The following is an 18,803-nucleotide window of genomic DNA, read 5'->3' on the forward strand; positions in this document are numbered from 1 at the left end:
AATTACAACATGGAAACAGGCCATCTCGGCCCTTCTAGTCTGTGCTGAATGCTTACTCTCACCTAGTCCCACCGACCTGCACTCAGCCCATAACCCTCCATTCCTTTCCGGTCCATATACCTATCCAATTTTTTAAAAATGCCAAATGAAACCTGCCTCTACTACTTCTACTGGAAGCTCATTCCACACAGCTACCACTCTCTGAGTAAAGAAATTCCCCCTCGTGTTACCCTTAAACTTTTGCCCCCTAACTCTCAACTCATGTCCTCTTGTTTGAATCTCCCCTACTCTCAATGGAAAAAGCCTATCCATGTCCACTCTATCTTTCCCCTCATAATTTTAAATACCTCTATCAAGTCCCCTCTCAACCTTCTACGCTCCAAAGAATAAAGACCTAATTTGTAATTTAGGTGCTGAAACCCAGGTAACATTCTAGTAAATCTTCTCTGTACTCTCTCTATTTTGTTGACATCTTTCCTATAATTCAGTGACCAGAACTCTACACAATACTCCAAATCCGGCCTTACCAATGCGTTGTACAATTTTAACATTACATCCCAACTCCTATACTCAATGCTCTGATTTATAAAGGCCAACATACCAAAAGCTTTCTTCACCACCCTATCCACATGAGATTCCACCTTCAGGGAACTATGCACCATTATTCCAAGATCACTCTGTTCTACTGCATTCTTCAATGCCCTACCATTTACCATGTATGTCCTATTTGGATTATTTGTACCAAAATGTAGCACCTTACATTTATCAGCATTAAACTCCACCTGCCATCTTTCAGCCCACTCTTCTAACTGGCCTAATTCTCTCTGCAAGCTTTGAAAACCTACTTCATTATCCACAACGCCACCTACCTTAGTATCATCTGCATATTTACTAATCCAATTTACCACCCCATCATCCAGATCATTAATGTATATGACAAACAACATTGGACCCAGTACAGATCCCTGAGGCACACCACTAGTCACCGGCCTCCAACCTGACAAACTGTTATCCACCACTACTCTCTGGCATCTCCCATCCAGCCACTGTTGAATCCATTTTACTACTTCAATATTAATACCTAACGATTGAACCTTCCTAACTAACCTTCCATGCGGAACCTTATCAAAGGCCTAACTGAAGTCCATATAGACAACATCCACTGCTTTACCCTCGTCAACTTTCCTTGTAACCTCTTCAAAAAATTCAATAAGATTTGTCAAACATGACCTTCCACGCACAAATCCATGTTGACTGTTCCTAATCAGACCCTGTCTATCCAGATAATTATATATGCCATCTCTAAGAATACTTTCCATTAATTTACCCACCACTGACGTCAAACTGACAGGCCTATAATTGCTAGGTTTACTCTTAGAACCCTTTTTAAACAATGAAACCACATGAGCAATACGTCAATCCTCTGGCACCATCCCCATTTCTAATGACATTTGAAATATTTCTGTCAGAGCCCCTGCTATTTCTACACTAACTTCCCTCAAGGTCCTAGGGAATATCCTGTCAGGACCCTGAGATTTATCCACTTTTATATTCCTTAAAAGCGCCAGTACTTCCTCCTCATTAATTGTCATAGTTTCCATAACTTCCCTACTTGTTTCCCTTACCTTACACAATTCAATATCCTTCTCCTTAGTGAATACTGAAGAAAAGAAATTGTTCAAAATCTCCCCCATCTCTTTTGGCTCCACACATAGCTGTCCACTCTGATTCTCTAAGGGACCAATTTTATCCCTCACAATCCTTTTGTTATTAATATAACTGTAGAAACCCTTTGGATTTATTTTCACCTTACTTACCAAAGCTACCCCGCATCTTCTTTTAGCTTTTCTAATTTCTTTCTTAAGATTCTTCTTACATTCTTTATATTCCTTGACCACCTCATTTACTCCATGCTGCCTATATTTATTGTAGATATCTCTCTTTTTCCTAACCAACTTTCCAATATCCCTTCAAAACCATGGCTCTCTTAAACTTTTAACCTTTCCTTTCAACCTAACAGGAACATAATGATTCTGTACCCTCAAAATTTCACCTTTAAATGACTGCCATTTCTCTATTACATCCTTCCCATAAAACAAATTGTCCCAATCCACTCCTTCTAAATCCTTTCACATCTCCTCAAAGTTAGCCTTTCTCCAATCAAAAATCTCAACCCTGGGTCCAGTCCTATCCTTCTCCATAATTATATTGAAACTAATGGGATTGTGATCACTGGACCTGAAGTGCTCCCCAACACATACCTCCGTCACCTGACCTATTTCATTCCCTAACAGAAGATCCAACACTGCCCCTTCTCTAGTCAGTACCTCTATGTATTGCTGCAAAATACTATCCTGCACCCATTTTACAAACTACAAACCATCCATCCCTTTTACAGTATGGGCTTCCCAGTCTATGTGTGGAAAATTAAAATCTCCCACAATCACAACCCTGTGCTTACTACAAATATCTGCTATCTCCTTGCAAATTTGCTCCTCCAATTCTCGCTCCTCATTACGTGGTCTATAATACACCCCTATAAGTGTTACTACACCTTTCCCATTCCTCAATTCCATCCAAATAGACTCCCTAGACGAACCCTCTAATCTATCCTGCCGTAGCACCGCTGTAATATTTTCTCTGACAAGCAACGCAACACCTCCGCCTCTTGTCCCTCCAATTCTATCACACCTGAAACAGCGAAATCCAGGAATATTTAGTTGCCAATCACACCCCTCCTGCAACCATGTTTCACTAATAGCTAAAACATCATATTTTCAGGTATCAATCCATGCTCTAAGCTCATCCACCTTTCTTACAATGCTCCTAGCATTAAAATAAATGCATTTAAGAAATTCTCCACCTCTTTCTCTCTGTTTATCTCTAACAGTACAAAGAATTTTACTGTCTTCTTTTTCTTCCTTCTCCCATAGATCTATTCCTACACTCTGGTTCCCCTCCCCCCTTGTATCTAGTTTAAATCCACTGGAGCCTCTCTAGCAAACCTACCTGCAAGAATACTTGTCCCCCTCCAGTTCAGATGAAAACCGTCCCACCGGAACAGGTGCCACCTTCCCTGGAAAACCGCCCAATTATCTATAAATCTGAATCCCTCCCTCCTGCACCATGTCTTCAGCCACGTATTGATCTGCACTATCTTACTGTTTCTAAACCCACCTGTACGTGGCATTGGAAGCAATCCTGTGATTGCAATCCTGGAGGTCCTGTCCTTTAACTTGGCACCTAGCTCCCTAAACTCACCTTTCAGGACCTCCTCACTCTTCCTACCTACGTCATTGGTCCCTACATGAACCACGGCATCCGGCTGCTCACCCTCCCTCTTGAGAATACTGAGAACTTGATCTGAGATATCACGGACCTGGGCACCAGGAAGGCAACAGACCATCCAGGATTCTCGAACTCTTCCACAGAACCTCCTATCTGTCCCCCTAACTATCGAATCCCCTATTACTACTGCTCTCCTCTTTACCCTCCTTCCCTTCTGAGCTGAGGGTCCAGTCTTGGTGCCAGAGACGCAACCACTGCAACTTGTCCCTGGTAGGTTGTCCCCACCAACAGTATCCAAAACAGTATACTTATTGTTGATGGGAACGGCCACAGGGGTGCTCTGCTCTTCCTGTCTATTCCCCTTCCCTCTCCTGACAGTCACCCAACTACCTGTCTCCTGACTCCTAGGGGTGACTATCTCCCTGAAACTCCTGTCTATTTCTGCCTCTGCCTCCCGAATGATCCGATGTTCATCCAGCTCCAGCTCCAGTTCCCTAACGCGGTTTGTCAGGAGCTGCAGCTGGATGCACCTTTTGCAGGTGAAGTCATCAGGGACAACAGTGCTCGCCCTGACTTCCCACATACTGCAAACGGAGCACTCAACTGCCCTAACTGCTGCCTCCATTACCTACTCCTAATCTAATTAGATTAATTAAAGGAGCTTACCTGGCCTTACCTCACCTGGAGTGAAGCTCGTACTCAGCCTCTGCTCACTTTTTAAATTCTCATGCTGCCTCACGGGCCGACTTTCACGCGCTTGTGAAGTCATGCCCCATTCAGACCTCGCCTCTGCCTGTTCTCGCTGAAGCCTGGTTGAGCCAAAGCCGACCCACTCTGCCTCAGTCCACTCAGACAATGGTCGCTACGCCGATGGCTGCTGTATATGGCGGTCTTCCTTTTTAAACCTTTGGTGTGCTACATCATGCGCCTGTGCAGTCTAGCCTCTTTGCCCTGATCAGTTAAGAAACACAGCTTCTTTTACCTCTCCCTCTCCACCTCTTGCTGTGATTTAAATAACCGTTGAAAACTTCCTCTCCTTTTTAAACCTTTCGCGCTATGTCATGCTTCTACATAGAAGAATACAGAGTTCAAGAAAATACATATTATACAACAAAAGAAAGGTATAATACCAAATACATTATATTTGAATCACATTAACAAACTCCTTACCCTATATTTATGTAGATTAATTTGTATGTTGAGATATGAATAATTTTTTATATATATATCAAAAAATCTATACCCACTACCAAAGCTGAAGCTGTTTGGTAAAGAAAAACAAGGGAAGAGAAGACCTTATCAGGTAGTGAAATATGCTATTAACCAGCATCTGTACTTTAACGGAAATGAAAGATTTTGAAAATAATTCAATAACGGTCCCCACAAATTTTGAAAATCTTGGTTAGATTCAGAAATTGAACCACAAATCTTTTCTAAATTTAAGCATGCCATAACATCCCGTAGCCACTGAGTGTGATTAGGCGGAGCAGCATCATTCCATTTAGGCAAGAGCCATAAGAGAGATAAAAGCCAGAATGTGCAAGTCAGAGGTTTCAAAATGACATCTTTCCCTCCAACAATACCAAATAAGGCGTCAAATGATCAGACTTAAAATTCACTTTAAAAAGTACAGAAAAAGTTTGGAATAATTCCTTCCAATATTTTTCCAGACTTGGGCATGTCCAAAACATATGAATGAATGAAGCTTCTCCATTGTTACACCTATCACAGTAAGGAGATATATCCATATAAAAATGAGAAAGTTTATCCTTCGTCATATAAGCCCTATGGACCACTTGAAATTGTAGGACGGAATGATGGACACATAACAATTAATTATTAACCAATTAAAAAATTTCATTCCAAGAATCTTCAGAAATTGAAGTCTGTAAATCTTGTTCCAAAAGATTTTTGATTTTGTCTAAAGAATCATTTCTCTAGTACTCGCTTTACTTCAGAGTATCCTCTGCGTTTCTGCAGGACCGCAGGGGGTAATCTTGGTCAAAATATATTAATTTATCCTCGAAAAACACTCTCTTCTTACCCCAGGCCCTTCATAGAATCTCCGCTTTGGTGCTGTACCAAAGGAGTTTTATTATTATTGAGCATGGCTTTCTATTCTGTGTAGGTTTTGGGATGAGCGCGCGGTGGGCTCTTTCGACTTCCAGCTCCATATCCGAGGGAAGATCCAGCGCGTCCCGCAGTAACTTTCCAACAAACTCCGTCATAGACGAGCCCTCCGCTCCTTCGGAAACGTTGTATATTCTGATATTTTTCTGTCGTGATCTTCCCTCCAGGTCAAGCAGTTTACCTTCTTGGTGATGTAATATTTTTATTGTCTTACTCAGTATCCGTTCCGCATTTTGAACGCGATCTTCCACCTTCTCAATTCAAGTCTCTTCCACCGCTATTTTTTGATTGACGCTGGTGAGCTCTGACTTCATATCACGGAGCTGCTGCTCTATTTCTTTCCAGAACTCCCTCATCTCTTTCAGGATTTCAAACATATTCACCGCTTCGCCTGAACGAGGCCCAGCGTCCGCCACACGGTCTTTTAATGTCAATGGGCTATTAAATCCAATCAAATGTAAGAGAATTTTATCCAATTTGGAACAATTTGATTCATACTGGGAAAAATGGTTTAACTACATAATGCCTCATAGGCCTGATTTTATTCTCACAAATCAATGAATCTGTTGAAAAAAAAAGATCACTCCCTACTTGTACATAGTTTTTTCCTTTTGCTTGTTTTTTCTTTCCCCTTTTTGCTATAAGTGTATACCTCAGATAAATACTTTGTGGAGATTTGTGATATATATGATATATACGTACAATGCCTGAAATACATCTTATGGAAGTGTTTGTTTGATGATGAACTTCAATAAAAAAATTAATTACAAAAAAAAAGAATTAGTTCTCATTCCCATCAACAATATTGGATATTGAACCATTATAAAAAGGTTTCAAATTAAGAATTGCATCTAATAAGCTTCTTATCAGGACTATTAGGAAATGTATATAATGGAGATCACAGAAAGTCTCTAATTTGTAAACATTGAAAAAAGTGGGTTTTTGGTAAACTATATTTAGTTGACAGATGTTTGAACGAAGAAAGGCTTCCTCCAACAAACAGATCCTGAAGATATTTAATACCCAATCTATCCCATTGTTTAAAAACTACATCAGTCATAGAGGGCTTAAAAATAATTAAGAAAATTGGGACTAGAAAGGGAAAATCTCAATAAACCAAAGTGTTTTCTAAATTGTATCCAGATCCTCAAGGTACATTTAACTACCACATTTTCAGTTACTTTACTTAAAGATAAAGGAAGTGATAGAAAATTTATTAACAAAGTTAGCTTCTAAAGAAACCCACCCTGGACAGTCCTCATGATTAATATAATATAACCAAAATGTAAGATTCCGTATACTAACTGCCCAATAATAAAGCCTAAAATTTGGTAAAGCTAAACCTCCATTCTTTTTAATTTTCTGGAGATGAACTTTATTCAGTCAAGGACGTATATTTTTCCATATATAAGAGGATAAAATAGAGTCAAGAGAATCAAAAAAGGATTTAGGAATAAAGACGGGTAAGGCCTGGAAGAGGTATATAAATTTAGGTAAGATATTCATTTTAATAGAATTAATTCGGCCAATCAACGATAACGAAAGAGGCGACCAATTTGACAATGTTCTTTTTATATAATTTAATGAAGTAAGAAAATTTTCTTTAAGTAGGTATATATAATCTTAGCAATTGTTACACCCAAATAAATAAATCGGTTTCTTACAATTTTAAAAGGAAGATTAGTATTAGTTGATAACAAATTATTCAAAGCAAAAAGTTCACTATTATGTAGGTTCAATGTATATCCAGAAAACTGGCTAAAATGAGAGAGTGGAGAAAGTGTAGAAGGTAATGAAGTCTCGACATTGGAAGTAAAAAGCCATAACTCATCCACATAAAGTGAAACTTTGTGGGTAGTACCCGTCCGCAAAATACCAGCGATATCACGAGATTTTCGAAAGGCTGCTCAAGCTCTTCGACAGGTTCATGCTGCTTCCGTGTTCTGCACCATCTTTTGTCTGGTCTTTGATGTCACGAAAATGCAGAAGACACGAGAGCTACGCTACCCTCCCAATAGGCAATAAAATAATTAAATATGCAAAACAGGAATAGTGATGTAACCTCCAACTTGATGGCATGAACATCAATGTCTCCTTCAGGAACTTCTTTTCTTCCCACTTTCATCTTTATCTATTCCCCTCTCTGGCTTCAAATCTCTTCTCCTCAACTGCCTATCACCTCCACCGGTGCCCCCCCTTTCTCCCTTTCTCCCTTGGTCCACTCTCCTCTCCTATCAGATTCCATCTTCTCCTGCCCTTTACCTTTCACATCCACTTGGCTTCACCTATCACCTTCTAGCTTGTCCTCCTTACCCTCCACTCACCTTTTTATTCTGACATCTTCCTTCCTTTCCTGTCCTGAAGAAGTGACTCGGCCCCAAACGTTGACTATTTATTGATGACCATGGATGCTGCCTGTAGCTGAGTTCCTCCAGCAATTACTTGTGTGCTGCTCTACATTTACTCTCCCTTTCAAAGCCTGCATACCAGACCTTGAGCTCACTAAGGAGTGACCCATCACACCCAGTTATGCCGTTAGGTTTCCCACTGTAGGAAATCATGACACACACACACCCTCCTAAAACTGACATGCATTTGTAGTTTTGTTCCCAGATTCCCACTCCTGCCTCATTTTAATATTGTTAGAAAGAAATAATAAGATCATCTATTTTTTAAGTGGTGACAAATTAGCAGACCCTGGTGTTCAAAGGACCCTTTGGCGCCCCTGTATATGATCACTAAAAGATTTCCACCCTCCTGGACAGCCACATCTGCACCAGGTGCGTCGAGCTGCAGCTTCTAAAGGACTGAGTTAGATGCGGCTCGATGACCTTCGTCTGTCAGGGAAAGTGAGGAGGTGATAGAGAAGGGTTACAGCAAGTAATCACACCGGGAACTCAGGAGACCGATAAGTGGGTAACAGTCAGGAGAGGGAAGGGCATGAGTAAGGTACTAGAGAGTATCCCTGCGGCTGTCCCCTTTAACAATAAATACTCCGATTTCAGTACTGTTGTGGGGACAGCCTACCTGGGAAGCAACAGTGGCCGTGCCTCTGGCACAGAGTCTGGCCCTGTGGCTCAGAAGAGTAGGGAAAGGAAGAGGATGGTAGCAGTGATAGGGGACTCTATAGTTAGGGGATCAGTCAAGTGATTCTGTGGACACAAGAAAGAAACACGGATGGTAGTTTGCCTCCCAGATGCCAGGGTCCAGGGTGTTTCTGATCGCATCCACAATATCCTGAAGGTGGAAGGAGAACAGCCAGAGGTCGTGGTACATATTGGTGGGAAAAGGGAGGAGGTCCTGAAAGCAGACTACAGGGAGTTAGGAAGGAAGTTGGGAAGCAGGAACACAAAGGTAGTAATCTCCAGATTACTGCTTGTGCCACGCAACTATGGGTACAGTATAGGAATAGAGTGAAGTGGAGGATAAACGCGTGGCTAAGGGATTGGAGCAGGGGGCAGGGATTCAGATTTCTGGATCATTGGAACAACTTTTGGGGTGCGCGTGATCTGTACAAAAAGCACTTGAATCCGAGGAGGACCAGTATACTGGCAGGGAGGTTTGCTGAGGCTATTGGGGAGAGTTTAAACTAGAAATACTGGGGGTTGTGAACCGAACTGAAGAATTGGAGGAAGGGGAGGTTGGCTCACAAATAGAGAAAACTTGTAGGCACTGTAAGAGGGAGAATAGGCAGGTGATAGAGAAGGAATGCACTCAGACTGATGGTTTCCGGTGTGTCTATTTTAATGCAAGAAACATCATGAACAAGGCAGATGAGCTTAGCAAGTGGATCAGTACTTAGAGCTATGATGTTGTGGCCATTACAGAGACTTGGATGGCTCAAGGACAGCAGTGGTTACTTAGAGTGCCAGGCTTTAGATATTTCAGAACGGACAGGGAGGGAGGCAAAAGAGGTGGGGGCGTGGCACTGTTGATCAGAGATAGTGTCACGGTTGCAGAAAAGGAGGCTGTCATGGAGGGATTGTCTACTGAGTCTCTGTGGGTGGAATTTAGGAACAGGAAGAGGTCAATAACTCCGCTGGGTGTTTTTTATAGACCACACAAAAGTAACAGGAACATCGAGGAGCAGATAGGGAGACAGATTCTGGAAAGGTGTAATAATAATCGGGTCATCATGGTGGGAGATTTTAATTTCCCAAATATTGATTGGCATCTTCCTAGAGCAAGGGGTTTAGATGTGGTGGAGTTTGGTAGGTGTGTTCAGGAAGGTTTCCTGACACAATTTGTAGATAAGCGTACAAGAGGAGAGGCTGTACTTGATCTGGATTTGGGAAATGAACCTGGTCAGGTGACAGGTCTCTCAGTGGGACAGCATTTTGGAGATAGTGATCATAACTCTATCTCTTTTAACATAGCATTGGACAGGGATAGGAACAGACAGGTTAGGAAAGCGTTCAATTGGAGTAAGGGGAAATATGAAGCTGTCAGGCAGGAACTTGGAAGTATAAATTGGGAACCAGGGAAATGTACGGCAGAAATGTTGCAAATGTTCAGGGGATATTTGTGTGACATTCTGGATAGCTACGTTCTATTGAGACAGGGGAAGGATGGTAGGGTACAGGAACCGTGGTATACAAAGGCTGTTGAAAACCTAGTCAAGAAGAAAAGCTTATGAAAGGTTCAAAAAACTAGGTAATGATAGAAATCTAGAAAATTATAAGTCTGGTAGGAAAGAGCTTAAAAATGAAATTAGTAGAGCTGGAATGGGCCATGAGAAGGCCTTGGCGAGCAGGATTAAGGAAAACCCCAAGGCATTCTACAAGTATGTGAAGAGCAGGAGGATCAGACGTGAGAGAATAGGACCAATCAAACGTGACAGTTGAAAAGTGTGTATGGAACTGGAGGTGTTATGTACCCCGTAACTGGGTGTTTATTAATAAAAATAAGCAAACCCATATCAATAATGCAAATATACATATAAAACAAGTTAGCAGTAATAAACCTAAAAGTGTAGGAATAATAATAATCAATAATAAACAAGCTCTATCGATGTCTAGGGGTAAATAAATTGTCATAGAATATAAAGTTCAGTTCAGTTCATGAGTGCTGATGTAGTTATGGTTGTTGTATTGTAATCGTTGGAGAGAGAGAGAGAGAGAGAGAGAGAGATGTAACAGCTACATTCAGGCAAACCTTCCTTTGCTTTCTTAATCCGTCGTATCGGTGTGGTCATTCAGTTATGACCTCTCCATCCTTCTGCTAGACCGTTCTTCTGTGGTGAACTCGTCATTCTGGCATGAGTGGACACACACACAAGTCCCCACCGGCCCTGCTTTAACACTGTGAGCTTTACTGACCGATCTCCAGGTTCGGTCTCCGAAGACCCCACCTTTCTTGTGGATTCCAACACTCAATCAGTGTCCACTGGCGTGTCTGGAGGGTGTCTCTCCAGACCTGTCTTTTTTATCCCTACTCATGGGGACTCAGCTATCCATCACTCCTGAATGACTATGTCCATCAAATAAGACCACTTCTTCAGTCCACTGAGGAATGTTTATGAGCAAAATAGTAGAAGATAAATAACCTTGCAGAAGTCATAATACAGTAACATCAACAGTCTTTCTCCCCCTCTTATCTGTAGCAAATGTTCTTGCCTGGGCTTTATCTCTCTCTCATGGTCAGCATAGCAACAGTATTAGTTCATGTTTCTCGGGGGGGATGTTTAACTCTTCACCCCATTGTCCATCAGGCCTGTTCATCACCCATAACAGAGGAGATAGCAGAGGTATTTAATAAATACTCTTCTTCAGTATTGACTATGGAAAATGATCTTGGCGATTGTAGGGATGACTTGCAGCCGACTGAAAAGGTTGAACATGTAGATATTAAGGAACAGGATGTGCTGGGGCTTTTGGAAAGCATCAAGTTGGATAAGTTACAGGGACCATATGAGATGTACCCCAGGCTACTGTGGGAAGTGAGGGAGGAGATTGTAGATCCTCTGGCCAAGATGTTTGCATCATCAATGGGGTTAGGAGAGGTTCCAGAGGGTTGCAGATGTTGTTCCCTTATTCAAGAAAGGAAGCAGAGATAGCCCAGAGAATTATAGACCAGTGAGTTACTCCAGTGGTTGGTAAACTGATGGAGAAGATCCTGAGGGGCAGGATTTATGAATATTTGGAGAGGCATAGCAAGATTAGGAATAGTCAGCATGGCTTTGTCAAAAGCAGGTCGTGCCTTACAAAACTGATTGAATTTTTTGAGGATGTGACTAAACACATTGATGAAGGTAGAGCGGTAGATGTAGTGTATATGGATTTCAGCAAGGCATTTGACAAGGTACCCCATGCAAGGCTTATTGTGCTATAGGTTTTCTATGTTTCTAGCACTATACAGTACAGGCCATTCAGCCCACAATACTGTGCCAAAAATAAACTAACTTTAGAAAATGCCTAGGGTTACCCAATAGTCCTATATTTTTCTAAGCTCCATGTACCTATCCAGGAGTCTCTTAAAAGACCCTATCGTTTCCGCCTCCACCACCGCTACCAGCAGCCCATTCCAAGCACTCACCACCCTCTGTATAAAAATTTGTCTTTGACATCTCCTCTGTACCTACTTCCAAGCACCATAATACTGTGGTGTTAGCCACATGTTAGCCATTTCAGCTCTGGGAAAAGGCCACTTACTATCCACATGATCAATGCCTCTCATCATCTTATACACCTCTATCAGGTCTCCCCTCATCCGCCATTGCTCCAAGGAGAAAAAGCCAAGGTCACTCAACCTATCCTCATAGGGCACGCTTCCCAATGCAGACAACATCCTTGTAAATCTCCTCTGCACCCTTTCTATAGTTTCCACATCCTTCCTGTAGTGAGGCAATCAGAAGTGAGCATAGTATTTCAAGTGGAGGCTGACCAGGGTCTTCTCAGATCTCAAACTCAATCCCACAGTTAATGAAGACCAATGCACTGTATGCCTTTTTAACCACAGAGTCAACCTGTGCAGCCTTGATAGGTCTTACTCTCTCTCGTCTTATCCTCTTGCTCTTCACATACTTGTAGAATGCCTTGGGGTTTTCCTTAATCCTGTCTGCCAAGGCCTTCTCATGGCCCCTTCTGGCTCTACTAATTTCATTTTTAAGCTGCTTCCCGCTAGCCTTATGATTTTCTAGATCTCTATCATTACCTAGTTTTTTGAACCTTTCAGAAGCTTTTTTTTCTTCTTAACTAAAGTTTCAACAGTCTTTGTACACCACGGTTCCTGCACCCTACCAACCTTTCCCTGTCTCGATGGAACGTACCTATACAAAATGCCATGCAAATATCCCCTGAACATTTGCCACAATTCCCTGAAAACATTTGTTCCCAATTTATACCTCCAAGTTCCTGCCTGATAGCTTCATGTTTCCCCTTTCTCCAATTAAATGTTCCTGTACCTCTCCAACGCTATGGTAAAGGAGATAGCATTATGATCACTATCTCCAAAATGCTCTCCCACTGAGAGACCTGAAACCTGACCAGGTTCACTTCCCAATACCAGATGAAGTACAGCCTCTTCTCTTCTAGGCTTATCTACATATTGTGTCAGGAAGCCTTCCTGAACACACCTAATAAACTCTACCCCATCTAAACCCCTTGATCTAGGAAGATGCCAATCAATATTTAGGAACTTAAAATCTCCCACCACAACAACCCTATTATTATTACACCTTTCCAGAATCTGTCTCACTATCTGCTTCTTGATGTTCCTGTTACTATTGGGAGGTCTATAAAATCACCCGGTAGAGTTATTGACCCCTTCCTGTTTCCAACTTCCACCCATAGAGACTCAGTAGACAATCCCTCCATGACTTCCTCTTTTTCTGCAGCTATGATACTATCTCTGATCAATAGTGCCACACTCCACCTCTTTTGCCTCCCTTCCTGTCCTTTCTGAAACATCTAAAGCCTGGCACTCTAAGTAACCATTCTTGCCCTTGAGCCTTCCAAGTCTCTGTAATGGCCACAACATCATAGCTCCAAGTACTGATCCACACTTTAAGCTCTGTCGCTTTGTTCATGATGTTTCTTGCTGTAGGTTTTCTATGTTTCTATGTAACATCCATTTGCAATAATCTGAAGATGGCTTTACAAGACATCAAAGAGTTGGTCACTGAGAAATTGGATTAGAGAAAATGTGTTAGTGACTATATTTCAAGTGTTAACAGAACATGTGGCTTTGGGAAGGTCTTGCAGTGTCTACACAGAGTTTCTGATAAAATCCCTATGATATGGTGATATCTCTTACCCTGCAGTATAGCAGACTTGTAGCAGGAATTCACCAGAAGTGAAATCAGGGATGCCCACTTATCCTCACCATGCCAGGGGGTTCAGAGGAAGATGGAGATTGTAATGGCAAGACTTTTGCAAATGAGTGGTCAGATAGTCTGGAAGCTGCCTCACGAAATGTAGGGTTTAACAGGAACCGAGGAGGAGTCCATTGCCTCTGTTCACAGGATGAGCAAAGCAAGCAGATTGAGAACTCTCTTTAAAGCTGATGCAGCTCTCTCTGATCTCTGATGCCGACAGGGATACCCTATCTTTGATTAGTTCTGGTAACAGCTACTCGTAGGCACAGATGGAGGCCGATGCAGGATGCCAATCTGGGGGGGGGGGGGGGGGGCAGGATGGTGAGAAATCAGAAGCACTGAGGTCAAAAGCCTTAGGAAAAGCCTAAGTAGAAGTGATTGTGATTGAGGTCTTGATATCCAACATGGTAATAAATAGAAAATGATTGTTAAAAATTACTCATCTCTGTTTTATGTTAACAAATGGTATTTAGAATCAGTAATCAAATACATTGGAGAAATATAATGAGAGACCAAATGTGTTTGAAACCAATTTGTAGTGTATGTTACTAAAAAGGGCTTCTTTGGTTTGTTACGAGTAGGAATGCTTCTTTGTCTGTTAAAAGTTTCTCTTGCCGTTGTTTCACTTTAGAATGGCTGATATGGTAATTGTATTCATTTGTTAATCGATGGGGAATGTTATTGTGTTTTGTGAGGCTGGGACCTTGGGGGAGGGGTTGCGCGGGCTTGGGGAGTCCGGAGGGAGACGCCGAGGAAGGAGGACGTGTGCTCGGGAGACCACCGGGGAGTCCGAAGTGGGAGTTTCGGGAGGACGACCACCTAGGAGTCGAATGGTTCGCTGGATGAGCTCCACCGATGTGCACTAAACTGACTGAACTTTGATAAGTTGGCGCCTTTTGTTTTTTTCTTGTATATATATATATATATTGTACTGCCTAATACTCTTTTAATTTTAGTAAACTCTTTAAAGTGTATTTCATAACGGTATTTGTTGTGAGTTTGATACTGCCGGCGGGGGCGCGAGGCATAAACGCGATTCTCACAGCACCTGCGTGTACGGGAGGTGGGTTGGTGTGTGGCTGGATCTCTTTTTCCCCTAGACATATACCAGCCTGTTGGGTAAGTGTTACATTTGTGGGGTGCTCGCCGGGATTGGATTGTCAGGGGGCTGTGGAATCGCGCAGGTAGTGAGGGTAATGGAGAGAGAGAAAATTGTTCACTGGTGCCGATTTGAAGGTGTACCGGCACAGTACGCATGCGTAGTGAGCGGAGTGGATTTTCGAGTTTCGGGAGACGCGGTAGTGCGGGGGTTAAGTTTGGTGAAGGGTATGGGGCAGGTAGAATTGGTAGCTAGACGGTGTGGTAAAGAGGTGGAGTCTAGCTGGGTGTTGGTTAGTACGAGTGCTGACGTCAGGACGTTGGAACTGCCGGCGACGGTCAGTGTACCGGGGGAGGAGGGGCCGTGGGGGCTCCACACTCTCTCCGAGGATGAGGCTGAGGAGACATCGGAGGAGGAGCTAAAGGAAAACCCCGGAGAGGTGGCAGGCACTAGCAAAGGGAGGAGGGAGGAGGGAGTCGTGACTAGGCCCCGCTCCCCAGGTAGGGTGGAAGCCTCCGAGCTGGCAGCCGCACTTAACTCCCTGGTGGGAGTGGCCGAGAGGCCACGGCTGAAGCTGGGGGTGTTCTCCGGAGACCAGCCTACTCCGGACGGGGAGGTGGACTATGAGACCTGGATCGAGCATACGTCCTTGATGTTAGAGGAGTGGCCAGGCTCGGAGGAGGAGAAGCGGTAGCGATTGGTGGGAAGTTTGAGGGGTTTAGCAGCCAAAACAGTTAGGGAATGGAAAGCTGAAAAGTCTGGGGCCTCAGTGGAGGAATGTATAAAAGTTTTGGAGGGAGCGTTTGGGTTGTCAGGGGAACCCTGGCTGCTTTTAGCAGAGTTCCAACGCCTGGAACAATGGAGAGGGGAAAAGCTCTTCGAGTACATATTTAGGATGGAGGGGATGCTCTCGGGGCTGCGGCGCCGGGGGGTAGTGAAGGCACCGGACGTGGCTAGCGTGAGGATGAGTCAGTTATTCAGTGGCTCTCTGGAGGAGGACAAGGTGGCGTGGACTATCCGGCAGGCTTATAGGAAAGGCCCCCCTCCATCGTTCGGGCAACTGATTAGAGAGGTGCGGGAGGAGGAGAGAGCGTTGGGGCGGAAAAGGGGCGCGGGCCTACGGGAGCGATCCTCAGTGATACAGGAAGTGGTGGCTGGGTGGAGGAATGACAACCCACCGAGGGGTAGAGAATCCCCTCTGGAGGGGAGGGACAGGGGAGGTACCCACTCTCAGGGGCGACCAGTGCCGTGGGTTGGGAGTGGGAGTCGTCCTGGGAGAGGAGGGGCGGCAGGCAGCGTGTGCTTTAACTGTGGGAAAGAGGGGAATTTCAGGCGGGACTGTGGGCGGCCGAGGGTGTGCTATAGCTGTGGAGAGGAGGGACACTTTAGGTGGGACTGTGAGAGACAAGGAGTTCCGCGGAGGACAAGCCCCCCTGCGACTAAGAAGGGGGAGGTGTCGGGAAACTTAGGAGAGGCTCAGTGAGGGAACGGACTGGAGCCTCTGGAGGAACACGTTCCCAGAGATCAGCCAGGGGACCACCGGGTGCCCACCCCTCTATTCCTGATGGGCTGGTAGGACCCCGTGCCAGTGTGGGTCTACGGATAGAGGGAGTTTACGCAAAAGCCGTTCTGGATACGGGATCGCAGGTGACATTGTACCGGTCTTTCTACCACCAATATCTAAAGCATTTGCCCGTAACCCCATTTGACGCCCTGCAGATTTGGGGTGTGAGCGAGGGTGACTACCCGTACGATGGGTACCTATCGGTGAGATTGGAGTTCTCGGAGGGCGATGTGGGAGTGTCCGCAGCTATTGAGACGTTGGTGTTGGTGTGTCCTGACCCGGTGGAAACTGGTGGTGCTGCCCTCCTGGTGGGGACTAATTCCCCCGTTGTGCGACGGCTCCTGGGAGCTTGTAAGGAGAAAGCGGGGGAAGACTTTCTGGAGACCCTCTCGGTGCATCCAGTGTTTCGAGCAGTGTTCAAAGAAGGGGTTGCCTCACTAGGACTGGACCCGGAGTGTAAACGCGGGACGGTGTGGTGTACGCAGGCGAGGCCCAAGGTGATCCGACCCGGGGAGGTAGCACTAGTGATGGGGACCCCCAGATTCCCAGGAGTGCCGACGGGCGAAGCCCTGTTAGTAGACGCCCCGGACGATCTTGAAGGGGAGACACAATTTCCGGTGGGGGGCGCTGGTGAGGCCCGAAGTGCAGAGACCAGGGGTGGTACATGCGAGGCGTATAGCTATAAGTATCAGGAACACCACGGCAAGAGAAATCACCCTTAAGAGGGGAATGCCGCTGGCACATCTGTTCCCGGTGACGGTAATGTCTAGCGCACCGGTGAGGACCCCTAACGGGGAGGGATCGGAGCATCGAAGGAAGCTGACCGCTGAAGTCTTTAACTTCGGGGATTCCCCTGTGTCGCCGGAGTGGAAACACAGACTAGTGGAGAAGATGCTGAAGATGGAAGCTGTTTTTTCTCAGGGCGAGTTTGATGTTGGCTGCTCCAAAAGCACTCGCCACACCATCCGGGTGACGGAGGACACCCCGTTCAGAGAGAGATCCCGGCGGCTGGCTCCGGCAGATGTTGAGGACGTGCGGCAGCACCTGCGCAAGTTGAAGGAGGCCGGAATCATAGCTGAGTCCCGAAGTCCTTATGCGTCCCCAATAGTGGTGGCACGGAAGAAGAATGGGCGAGTGCGCATGTGTGTTGACTACAGGACGTTGAATCGGCGAACTGTCCCTGATCAATATACTGTCCCAAGAGTCGAGGATGCGCTGGCCTGCCTGAGTGGTGCGAAGTGGTTCAGTGTGCTGGATTTAAGAAGTGGGTATTACCAGATCCCAATGAGTGCGGCCGATAAAGAGAAGACTGCTTTTATCTGCCCGCTGGGGTTCTTTCAGTTCGAACGAATGCCCCAAGGCATATCGGGAGCCCCAGCCACCTTCCAGAGGCTCATGGAGAGAACTGTGGGGGATATGAATCTGTTAGAGGTGCTGGTGTACCTGGACGATTTGATAGTGTTTGGATCGACTTTGGAGGAACATGAGGAGAGGCTGTTGAAGGTGTTGGGCCGGCTTAATGAAGAAGGATTGAAGCTTTCCCTGGACAAATGCCAGTTCTGCAAGTCGTCGGTTAGCTACGTTGGTCATATCATTTCGCGAGAGGGAGTGGCTACTGATCCAACCAAGATAGAGGCCGTGACCACCTGGCCGAGACCCCAGAAAGTGGGCGCTCTGCGCTCATTTTTGGGGTTCTGTGGGTATTACCGGCGATTTGTGAAAGGATACGCCAAAGTGTGTCATCCGTTGACTCAGCTGTTGTGTGGCTATCCCCCGGTGGGAAAGAAAAGGACGGGGGACCAGAGGCAGGATGCTGGAGGATACTGGAACCCGGCGGAACCTTTTGGCTCGAGATGGGATGATCAATGTGAAGAGGCGTTCCGATCTTTGAAAAGGGCACTAACCCAGGCCCCGGTGTTGGCTTTTGCCGATCCCCAGAAGCCATATGTGCTGCACACGGATGCCAGTTGAGAGGGTCTCGGGGCTGTTCTGTACCAGGAGCATGGCAAAGCATTGAGGCCAGTAGCCTTTGTCAGCCGAAGCTTGTCGCCATCGGAGAGAAACTATCCCACTCACAAGTTGGAGTTCCTGGCGCTGAAGTGGGCGGTGGTGGACAAGTTGGGCGATTACCTGTACGGAGCCAAGTTTGAGGTGCGAACGGATAACAATCCGCTCACTTATATTTTGACTTCGGCAAAGCTGGATGCCACAGGACATCGGTGGCTGGTGGCCTTGTCGGTATATGATTTCAGCCTGAGGTACCGGCCCGGAAGCAAGAATGTCGATGCGGATGCTTTGTCTCGTCGGGAGCCGGGGGAACAGGAGAGGGATGAGGAGTGGGAGAGTGTCCCTGCCCCTGGAGTGAAGGCGATGTGCCAGTTTGCTATCACCATGAAGGCCGAGGGAAG

This window comes from Hemitrygon akajei, chromosome 8 (genome assembly GCF_048418815.1).
Source record: "Hemitrygon akajei chromosome 8, sHemAka1.3, whole genome shotgun sequence".
NCBI classification, from domain to species: Eukaryota; Metazoa; Chordata; class Chondrichthyes; order Myliobatiformes; family Dasyatidae; genus Hemitrygon; species Hemitrygon akajei.